At 37.9% G+C, this 12162-nt stretch overlaps 1 pseudogene; it reads right to left on the bottom strand.

The window, feature by feature from the left end:
- Positions 1-12162, bottom strand: part of LOC127641003 (low-density lipoprotein receptor-related protein 1B-like) — a 303445-nt pseudogene that overhangs the window by 209322 nt on the left and 81961 nt on the right.

Below are 12162 nucleotides of genomic sequence, written 5' to 3'. Positions count from 1 at the left end.
GAATGAGGATGTTCACTTTAGCTCCTTTGCCACTAAAGACTCTGTCTATCTCTCTATTTCGTCAACTCCTCTCTCAGATGCAAACAAACAATATTATCATCAGGCCATTGTAAATAAGAATCTTAATAAGTGAGCTACCTGGTTAAAGCTGAAGTACGTACAGTATGCACCTTTTTCAGTATTAAAATGCTTTCTTATATCCCAACTTAAACTGCAGAGACAACTACCATAAGTAAGCCATTAATAGGTTAATTTTCTTGAAAACTGTAAACACTGTCTCTGTGAGCTATAAAATTCCTGTTTGATTTGAGCGACACGCTTGGACGCACCCCAACAACGTTACTCAACCAATGGGGTGAGTTGGGGCAGGACTATCTGATGGTTTGGACAACACCAAATGAGGGGCATATTCGGAAAGCTAATTTGGAAAAAAATATTATTTCTGCAATTCTGTTTGGTGGCGCTAGTGTTGTAAAATTTACATATTTTAGCTTTAAATAAAGTTAAAAAAAAAAAACATGGCACTATAGTAATACCATGATTTTTGACATGTATCATGGTAATTTCATGATATTCTTTAAAGTATGATGAAATACCATGTAAACATCATGGCATATAATTATGTTCATTATTTAGTACCATATATCAAAGTACCATGGTATTATCATGTTTTTTTGTTGTTTATTTTTTTGGACATGTACTGCACCATGGTAAAGCCATATTTTTTTTGACAAGTACCATGACAATACCATGGTTTTCATCAATGTACCATATACATACCAAGGCAAATAAATATGGTAATCATTCAGAAACATGTATCTGAGTGCCATAGTATCGCCATGCTTTTTTGGACATGGTACCATAGTAATACCATAATTTTTTACATGTACCATGCCAATACCGTGGTATTCTTTGAAGTACTTTGATGCACCATGAATATGAATTTGGTTGTTCTTCAGAAATATATACTGTATGAGTACCGTGGTAATTTTTATGTTTTTTGGACATGGTACCATAGTAATACCCTCTTTGGCCATGTAATATGGTAATACGATGATTTTTGACATAATCTTTGGTAATACTATGGTATTCTTTGAAGTATCTTGACATAACATGTAAATACCATGGCATATGAATATGGTAATCATGCAGGACCATATATTAACGTACATTGGTATTGTTATGTTTTTTTGGATGTGGTACCATACTAATAGCATATTTTATTCATACCGTGGAATTATTCAATCTATCTTAGAGTGCAATTTAAATATGAATAAATGAAAAAGTGAATAAATATAAATGCTAAATAAAAATAATACCATGGTATTTCTTGAAGTACCTTGGGCTACCATGTAAATATACTGTGGTATCACCATCTGAAACCATCATAATACCATGTTAACACCACAATGCTTTAGTAAGGGGAAATAGAGAATGCCCAGGGCTGTGCTCTATTAAAATGTCTTGATGAAATCTCTAAGCTCAAAGAGCAAACCTTCCCTCCTCCGGTATGCTCTAAATGGCTGGATTTGGACCAAGGCATTAGCACTCTGAAATCTCTGCAGAAGCCTTGAAATGCTGCTGTAAGCAAGAATGGTATCATGGACTTACCCGTTCAGAGGATCCACAACAATGGCCCTAGGATGAGACATATTCCCTTCCAAAAGTGTCTTCCTCGTCTGCGAGGGCCGGTCCAGCCTGGCCACGCTGATGGTCTTTCTATAACCGTCATTTGTCCAGAACAGATTATTACCAATCCAGTCCACTGAAATGCCCTCCACATTATCAAGTTCTAGAGAATGAGTAAGAGATTTTGAGAAATTGAGAAAATGTTGTTTTCTGTGCCTGATAACATTAAAGATAGCTCAATTAATCACAGTCCTCCTCTAATTCTTCCCCTGAAATGATGCGATAATGAACAGTGAGCCTCAAAATGTATGATAAATAACTTCCCATTTGGAAAACAATGGCAAAAAAAGTGCTGGAGTACAGGTGGCCTAATTCCACTGTAAAATGCCACATGGTTGGACAGATGATTCTTTACAGAGCCAGAGCAAAATGAGTTTGTAAGAGAATATTTAAGAGCTTTATCCTCAGTAAAATTGTGGTAAGGCTCAATATGTTTACATAAAAGTAGTGTTGGGGAAGCTACTTTGAAATTATAGCTTCCAAAGCTACAAGCTACTCATAATTTAAAGTAGTCAAACTACAGTCAAGCTACTATGTTGAAAAAGTAGTAAGCTGCACTACAATACATGCTAAAAAGAAAAAGAAAAAAAAAGTTAAATACACCGAAGATATTAAAGTGGCTACAACAAATAAAATTAGGAAACATTCTAAATTATATAACTGGGATGAAAACCTAATTATGAGAAGCTTATGTTGATATTTTGCTGCAAAAATAAAGACATAAATGTCTTTTAAGGATTTTCGAAGTTGAAATAAACAGGTTCATCTTATTTTTAAATTGGTTCATTGAACTGAATCGGTCAAAAGAACTGATTTATAGGAATTCATTTGACTTACCAATGCTACATACTGTATGAGAGAGAGGACATTAAAGTAGAGTGTGTTTGATTATTGCCTAAACTTACTCAGATGTAAATGTGAAAAAGATGTGATGTGTCATTTTGTCGTGCTACACAGCTACTCGTTTCAATAAGTAGCTCATTACTTAAAAAACAAAACTGTTTTGTTCTTTCACTACTGAAAATTGCAGTTAATAACCTTGTAAGTTAGTAACATTGCTTCTCATAGTATAGTTTCTTCCCAACACAGCAAGAAAAAGCAACATAATAGCGTACCATCTTTAAGGATAATTTCTCGACTGGTTCCGTCAATTTTCTGCCGTCCAATTAGGAAGCTGGTGGTGTCGGCAAAGTAGATGAAGCTGCTCTCGGCGTGGAAGTCCAGCGCACGGGGACTCACCAACCCTTCGATTTGAAACAGATGTTCATCACCTGACATGATATTCATATCCAACCCTCGGATAACCCCGGGTCGTCCTTTTCCATAAAACAGGAACAGCTCGTTCTTTGGCTCTGCGAAGACACAATTCTGCGAGTAAACAAACACACTGGCGGAACGCAATCAGCCTTCAACCACAATATTGTCAGCACTTAATTAATTGACATAATTAGCCCCCCGTTTTCATTTCAGCACTGCAAATTAAAGGCTTTGACAAAATGTCTCCAAAGCGAGAGGCTCGAACTAATTACATTAGCTTAATTAAAACCAAAATTAGTTACACTGATTTGGTCGTATCTAATCAATCATCTTTTGGTGCATAACAGTTGCATTGTGTTTGTAATTGTGTCTGTATGTGAGTGTACGAAAGCGTGAGCTTGTGTAATACAAACTGGGGACAAACTGGGTGCTGAGCGGAGGCAGTAAAAAAAGAGACATGTACATTCAAAGCAAATGTTTTCGAAATTCATTAGTTTGAGGTTCAAGATACAGAGAGGAAAAACAGAGATAGAGATAGATAGAGAGAGAGAGAGAGAGAGAGAGAGGGGGGCAACCATAACAATTATAGAAGGATCCAAGTGTGCAAGCATGTGTGATCTTTTTGAAATGCATAATTGGACACAAATCTGGAGTTGGCAGTATGAGTACTTTTATATTGCAGTAACAGTATTTCAGTCAAGACAACTCTCTGAAAGATTTGGCATGTTAATGTGGGTAAGACATATTGTTAAGATATTGGCCTTGGTGGACTAGATCTGCTACCCTGCTGCTGAAGAGCAATTATGGAGACTTGCTACTGCTAGAACATGCACATATAAGCAAGTGTGCATGCAGCTGCTGCTGCACAATTAGAAAAACACAAGACATGCTCAATCAAGCATGTATGACATGATGTTGCACAATTGGACATAAATACAATCCCCAAGACTGGTGGAGCTTGGGAGGAGGAGGGTTCCAGAGAAAACTCGCAGTTTGCTGCAGTGAAACCGAATTAGTTGTAAAATTAGCAAAATGTAAGTCAAAGAGAGCTGATTGGCTAAGTCAATTGGCTAAACTGATTGGCTAAGTCAAAGGACCTATCAGCTTACACCATGTGAGCCGAATGGCTTGACAAATAACATGTGAGTGAGCTGACTGGCTAAAAGATAACAAGTCCAAAGAACCTTTCAGCTTGCACCATTAAGAGTTTCATGCCTGAACTTAGTCATATGTATAGTTATTTTTGCAGAATAAATAAATAAATAAATAATTCACAAAATAAATTATAAGTCTATGATCAGTGCAAAAACAGCTTCACACTGCAAAAGTTTAAAAACAAAAAGATAAAAATTATAATGATACAACCATAAACAGCTTAACGGTCTGTTCACACCGAACACATTATTGTGACCATCTGCACTATTTTAGAATGCAAATGTGCTAATTGGACGTCTTTTGCTGTTGCACCATGTCTTGATGATTTTTTTCAGCATCTCGTGCTCCATGTTTTTAAATGCTGTATCTGATTAGCAAGAATGTCGACTTTTAAAAATAAGTCTCAAGACTTTAAAATGTAAAGCTCCAAACACCCACTAGAAGCCTGCGGTTGGCTAAGGAACGTCGCCTTGTTGTACCAACACAAAGAGGCATCAAAACACTTTCTCAGACTTTCAGCTTCATCACACCACATTGGTGGAATGATCTTCCTAACTCAATCCGTGAAGCAGACTCACTCTCTGTCTTCAAAAAACGACTTAAAATGCATCTTTTCCAAGAGAACTTAACTAGTCACTCACAAAAAAATAAATAAATAAAAAATGTGCACTTGTATATGTTTTGAATACTATTCTGATGCTAGTGAAACTTTGTAAAAAGGCGCTTTTGTACCACTGTCTCCTTAAGATGATTTGCTTATGTTTTACTCTTTTGTAAGTCGCTTTGGATAAAAGAGTCCGCCAAATGAATAAATGTAAATGCAAACTCTCTTTAACAACACAACAACATAATAACAAGTTCTTCCTCATTCAGAAGTCTTGGAAAACATTGCTTGAGTCGTATGGACTAATTTTATGGCACGATTTTATGCTTACAGTCCTTTTTGAAATTGTCAGACTCAGGTCGCAATATGCTTTTCATATTTCAAGACAATAAAACAGCAGCTTGGACTTGAACATTTCTGTTTTTGTATTCCAAGGAAAGTCATATTGGTTTGGAACAAAATAAGAGTGAGAAAGGACAGAATTTTCATTTTTAGGTGATCTATTTTTTTTTTACTAATCTTTTGATGTAGGCCTACACACAACCAGACACATTCTCTGATAGTCAATGATCCCAATGCCAAGAGAGAAAACATTTCAATTTCCTGTGAATTCCTCCCTAACGTGCGAAAGCACACATCACAGAAACATGTCCATTCTTCACCGTCTCGTGGCTCAATAAATCATGATAAAAATTTCCTTTTGGGCAGATCTTCGAGGCTCATCCATCTGATATATGGCTTTAGATAGCACTCCCCTGTCCTTTGGTGAATACCCTTAATCCATTTACATGATAGACCCGACTCCCAGAGCTAATCAGACACCTGAGAGCGAAGAAAAAAATGGGGGATAGAGAGAGGGGGAAAAAACAGACTAAACTGGTTTTCTGGTCTTAGCTGGTCTAGCTGTTCTCCTAAATTGTCTAAGCTGATCTTAAACTGGTTTAGCTTGTCTCCAAGCTTGGCCAAGCTGGTTTTCAGTGGTCTTGCTTGTCCACCAGGCTGTCAATGTTGGCCTTAAACTGATCTCAAAACTTGTCCAAGCTGGTATTCAGTGGCTTTAGGTGGTCAGCCAAGCTAAGCTTGTCTTAAGCTGGCCTAGCTGGTCTCTCAAGCCATCTCTTCTGGTCTTAAACTGGTCTAGCAAGTCAACCTGGTCTTAAACTGGTCACTGGTCTTCCTGGATGTCCAAGCTGTTCTTAGCTAGTCTCCAAACCTGGCAAAGCGGTCTTCAGCAGGTATATCCTGGCCTAAACAAGCTGGTCTTAAACTGGTCTAGCTAGTCTCACAGGCTGTCCAACATGGTCTGGCAGCTGGTCTGGTGCTCAGTGGATTCAGCTGGTCTTCCAGCCTGACCAGTTAACAAGTGTCTAAATGCCTTCTAAAACCAGAAAACAGACTAGCCTGACCAGGCTCTAAGACCAGCTAAGACCAGCAAACCATCTCAGGTTTAATCTGATTTATTTTTTTTCAGAAGGGAGATGAGGAAGAGTGTCTTGTGGCGGCTCTCACTTTTGCAGGACTTCCCATCGCTGGCAAGAACGTGGCCGGTCCGACATCGGCACACACATGATTTGTAGTTGTGGCTAAGGAGACAGATATGTGAGCAGCCTCCTTTTCTCCCTTGTTGGTCGGAGCTGCACGCGTGAGTCCTGACTGTAGAAAGAGAAAGGTCAGTATCAAGGGCCTAGCATTGACAGAGAGTGCAATGCTGCAAATGGTACTTCAACAACACTTTGGAAAACTCATTATTTTTCTCAATAAAGGACTATTATGTATTGAAAACAAGTAGAGATTTATTGACAGCTTCTACTGACATAATAAGTATACCTAAGTTTGTAAAAACACACAGAAAAAACACATGTAAAGAAATGGATTGTTGCATAAATCGATATTATTTTCTGTGATTTTATGCTACAGATGCTGTCGATAGAGCTTAACTTGTATTTAACCCATTATGTTTAGATAATGTGACATATTTATTAGCGAAACAGTCTGTTAAATAACGTATCATTTGGAAAGTCATATTTGTGTACAAACATCTGATAAACATCTTTAAAATGGGGGATGATAAATAATGCTAATAGATAATTTCATAAAACATAATTTTTAACTACTATCCAGACAAATTTACCTGTAGGTTGAGCCAGTCGGTGATAAACTCGAATGGCTCTGGCATTTTCCAAAGTAGTAACGGTGTTTGCCTCATTGCTGTTAAAACGGTTTATCCTAAATATGTCCACCTTGCTCTCTCTAGAGGGTTCGAAGCATGTCGTAAAGAGGTAATCTTCAAAAAGCGCTAATCCGTACAGGTGTGACACCTGGAGAAAGAAACAAGCAATGAGAAGGATGGGGGTACAGAAAAACTTATTTGGCAGATGTGGCACCTCATACATTTCAGCTTAGTTCTGAACATGGCACAAAGATATCTGCTTAAATCACTGCTTTAATCCATTCAGCAATGGAAGTGAAAAAACTGCATTCTGCACAAGTACTCGATATATGCAAGCATCTTTGATGTCACATCTGTACAAGGAATGTGGGTACCTTGGCGGCTTTGATTTCTGCAAAAAGAGAAAGAGTGATTGAGCTTGTTGAAAATAAATGAGTTTGAGGTAGTAGAGTTAATTTTGGGTTATCTTTCAGTGCCAGCCACATGACATGTTCCAATATAGCTTTCGATGGAGTCCCTGGAAATATGTTAGAGCTTAACCTCGCAGGAAATGGATGAAAAAAATCAATAAAATAAGCACTAGAGAGTTTGAGTGTAAAGTCAGGACTCTGCAAGGTCAAAGGAACTATATACTCATTCAGGTTAACAGTTCTGAAAGGGGACAATAGACCTCGAACAAAAAAGTCAAAGAAAATAAGGCCTTACTCAAACAAGGAACATAAACGGCTGCAGTTTGTCTTTATTGCACGATTATTCCAAGTAGGACATCTCGAGGTGTATCAGATCTCCTCATTGTGAAAGGAATGTTTAGAATTTTTTACAATTTTGGCCACGATTTTGCCATCTGAGACAAATTTCGGGGATCATAAAAGATTTACTGTGTCATGTGCAAAATTGGCAGTCTTTGTTCACTGACAGCCTATTTTTATTGTTTTTGTGATGAAATCTGACCAACGAAGTTCTGGCAATGTCTAAAAATGTTGCATCACTGTTATACAGTGCGACTACTCCTACGAAGGCCAAATGATGTAACACCTAGTCAACGGTGTGAAACGAGATGTTTGGAACCAAAGCATTGGCTACGATGTGTATCATGCATCATGCATAATGGCGCACAGTGTGCCATAGCTTTTACCCGAGATCTCAGTGGGATCATACTGTACAATCTGGCAAGCAACAATCATAAAGGGCTGTAAAAATTGTAAGACAAGAAAGAAGTTCCTTGATTGACAACCCAAAACTATAACTACCCCTAAAATCAGGGGGATGGTATAGGTTGATAGGAATGTTGCTCAAGCCTCAATACCAGCCCTATGTCAGACCCTAAACCTACCAATTTTCCAACCCCTAAAATTGTACTAGTTTATAAGAATATTGTTTCAGGACCAACACAAGGTGCTGATCCAAGAACACATCCTACTTGGCAAATTCAAGGTCACCTCTATCGCATATGAATGTGTGGCTTCATGTCAGAACAACTCGAGCACCATACGAATTCCAGCCAACAAATGAAAACATCTAATCACTAGAGAACACTCTGCAGAAAGCTCAATACTTGCAGTAAATCACTACAAGGGTACCATCAAGTATACTGACACATGTGACATAAATGGACATCTACAACACTTAGCTTTGAGGCAAACTTGCGGCAAATTGTCCATTGTTGCCAAAGGTTTGCAGGAGGTTAACCACTAATGGCGAAGAGATACAAACTTCTGGCAAACATTTGCGGCGAATCAAAAGCTAATTTGCATCGGAAAATAACGAGCGGCAAATTTGCTGCAAATTTGAGGCTAGTTTAGATTCTTTGTAAGGTAATCCTTGCTAAAAAGACTAGCTTAGACCAGTATGAGTGACAGTCCAGACTGGTTATGTCTGTGCTAGTTTGGCTGGTGGACCAGCATGGTCTTTTTGGGGAAGCTGGTTGACCTTGCTGGTTAAGTTTGTTAAAAAGAATTGTTGGGAAGTAACATTGCTACAAATGATTAAGCTTTTGTCAAATATAACTACATTTCTCAGCAGCAAGGCAATCCTTTACAAAAATTGAGAATTTTGAGGATTTTCTGCAAACTTACCGCAAATTTGGCACTCATTATTTTTGCATGCAAATGACTTTAGTGGCAAACTTGCAGCAAACTGTCCATTGTTGCCAAAGGTTTGCTGCAGGTTTACCACTACCGGTGAAGAACTGCAAACTTCTGGCAAGCTCATTTGCATGCGAAAATAATGAGCGGCAAATTTGGGGCAAGTTTGGTGCTGGTTTGCCATAACTCTAGATTATTTGTATGAGATAGCATAAAAAAAAAGACAAAATCTAAACAATTTTCAGTAACAAAGCTATGTTATTGATTACAGTGCATTCAGAAAGTTTTCACATTTTGTTATGTTGCAGCCTTATTCTATAATGCTTTAAATTATTATTATTATTATTATTATTATTATTATTATTCACATCGATCTACACTCCATACCCCATAATGACAAAGCAAAAACCAGATTGTTCCCAAGAGCACAGAAGTCTCCATAGTAGTTTGGCACAACCAGGACTCCTCCTAGAGCCAGTCGCCTGGCCAAACTGAGCCTGAGCAACACTCCACCGATCTGAGCTGAGGCCAAACAGTTCAATCTTTGTTTCATCAGACTAGAGAATCTTGTTTCTCACAGTCTGAGAGTCCTTTAAGAGCTTTTTTGAAAATTCAAAGAGGGCTTTCATGTGTCTTGCACTGAGGAGAGAAACCATCTGGCCACACTGCCGTAAGCCCAGCGCGGTGGAATGTTGCAGTGATGACTGTCCTTCTGAAAGTTTTTCCCATCTCCACACTTGATCTCTGAAGCTTGACCATCGGGTTCTTGGTCACCTCTCTTCCAAGGCCGTTCTCAATTGATTGCTCAGTTTGGCTGGGCGGCCAGCTCTACGAAGAGTCCTGGTTGTTCCAAACGTCTTCCATTTTAGAATTATAGATCCAAAGTGCTCTTGAGAACCTTCAATGAAGCTGAAATTTGTTTGCAGCCTTCTCCAGATCTGTGCCTCAACACAATCCTATCTCAGAGTTCTGCAGGTAGTTCCTTTGACCTCATGGCTTGGAATTTGCTCTGATATGCATTTTCAGCTGTGAGACCTTATATAGAAAGGTGTGTGGCTTTACAAATCATGTCCAACCAAATACATTTTCCACAGGTGGACTCCAATGAAACTGTATAAATTAATACTAAAATGCTGTTTAAAAAAACAAGATAAAGCTTTCTTACTGAATTGCCTTGGATGACTATGTGTCTATTCTTGCCATTGTAATCCACAACTTCAATAAAATCCAGATAAGCGTCTGCCCAGTATACAAGTTTCTTGACCAAGTCTAACGTAATAGCAGTAGGCTGTTCGGTTTTATATTCCACTATCCTGATTCGGTCAGTGCCGTCCATGTTGCAGCGCTCCACCTTGGCTAATGTCCCATAGTCTGTGAAGAATAGTTTTCTGCAATGAAACACCAAAGAGTACAGTTTTAAATGGGGAAACACAATACATTGGTTACCATATTGGTATCAGCCATTATTATTATTATTATTATTATTTTTAATTATCAACATTGGTCTTATTAGTTAGGAGACTTAGGAAAGACCGCCTGTCCGCTCAAGTCCTGATTAACTTCTACCAATGTACTTTTGAGAGCATACTAACAAACTACATCACAGTATGGTAGGGCAAATGCACAGTCTCAGATTACTTACTATGTATAGTAATATACTGTAGATACATGTGTATAGATGTACAATTTTCGAAATTTCACTTCTGATCCACTTTAAACCTCATACCTTACCATGTCTCTGCACTACAATGTTCATCTGCATTATTCTACATACTGTTTCTACCTCAACTGCAATTTACCTGCATTTTTGTAATAATATATTACTATTTGCACTTCTGGTTGGATGCTAACTTCATTTTATTGGCTCTGTACTTGTACTGTGCACAGTAATATTAAAGTTGAAATCTAATCTAAATAATAAAATAGGACAATATTAGAAGCAGAAAATATCAGGGCTTATTTTTTCCAATTCAAACTGTAATTAAGCAGTATGTGGACTATTTTAAAGGGATAGTTTATCCTAAAATTACTTAATGAAGACAACATTTTCATTTTGGGGGTGTGCTATCCCTTTAAGTCAAGGCTACTGTGAGACATGGATGCTTAAATGCCACTCAGAGCCATTATTGTACTGTTCTGAAAAGTGGTGTGGTGCCAGAGCTAAAAGCTTGCAGTAGCAACAGTGAAATTAAACTTAACCACCTTGTGCAAGAGTTCAATGAATGGGCTGTAGTATAATATTACCCTTTATACTAACACATACTGACAGCAGAATAAGGCTGAGTTTGTCCAAATTAATCTAAGCATGAAAGTAGCTTTACGGGTCCTAAACCAGAGCTTGATTCTGGCACACATATAGTCTTCTGTCATCTGAAAGAGCCAAACTGCCCCAACAGCATGCAGATCTCTGGACTGCATACTAATGACAGTTTACCAAGAGACCAAAGTGTCATTGCTGGAGTTTCTCATTCCATATAAATGTGGACAGTTGTATTCCTACAGAAAATATTTCACGAAATTTTTGTTTCATTTGATTTACGTAAGATTTGTTTAGAGAGCGTTTTCAAAGGTCAATCCATTGACTGTGATTATACTTTCTACACTATAAACCTCTTCCAGTTGTCCAAATAAGACTTTAATGACTATGTGGTATGGTCAAACTCTTATATCATGGTATAAGTAATTTTATATTGTGATAATGGTCCAAATAATGCAAATATTTTTTTGGGGGGGGCCCAGCTAAAAACTTACCCCATTATGGGATCCAGTGCAAGACCTGTGGGGTTCTGGATGTCCAGATCAATAATTGTGACACATGTGTCTCCTTGTTCACTACAAACGAATATCCGATCATTCACTCTGTCTACAAAGTAGAAGTTTCCCGTCAACCAGTCAATGGCCATATGTTCCACATCTACATTTTGGGGAGAGTGAGAACATTCGTTTTAGATGCAAAATGGGACATCAGGGCACCTTGAAGTGGTCAGGTTTACATTTGGTGGTGAGAAGCAATTAAAAATGAATCCGTGTTTCAAAGGAATAACATCTGACTTTCAATGATTTGACATGCACACTTGACACACTTAAACTTGTGACATTCAAACACTTAATTAGCAGGCCATTAAACACTTGACGAGATAAAGAGGTGAAAATGTTACATATTTGAGAAAATTAAAAAGGACTAATGAGTATATTTACATGGC

The sequence above is a fragment of the Xyrauchen texanus genome, chromosome 50, assembly GCF_025860055.1.
Source record: "Xyrauchen texanus isolate HMW12.3.18 chromosome 50, RBS_HiC_50CHRs, whole genome shotgun sequence".
Lineage (NCBI taxonomy): Eukaryota > Metazoa > Chordata > Actinopteri > Cypriniformes > Catostomidae > Xyrauchen > Xyrauchen texanus.
The sequence above is the reverse complement of the archived record's forward strand: the minus strand, read 5'-3'. Positions and strand labels throughout refer to the sequence as shown.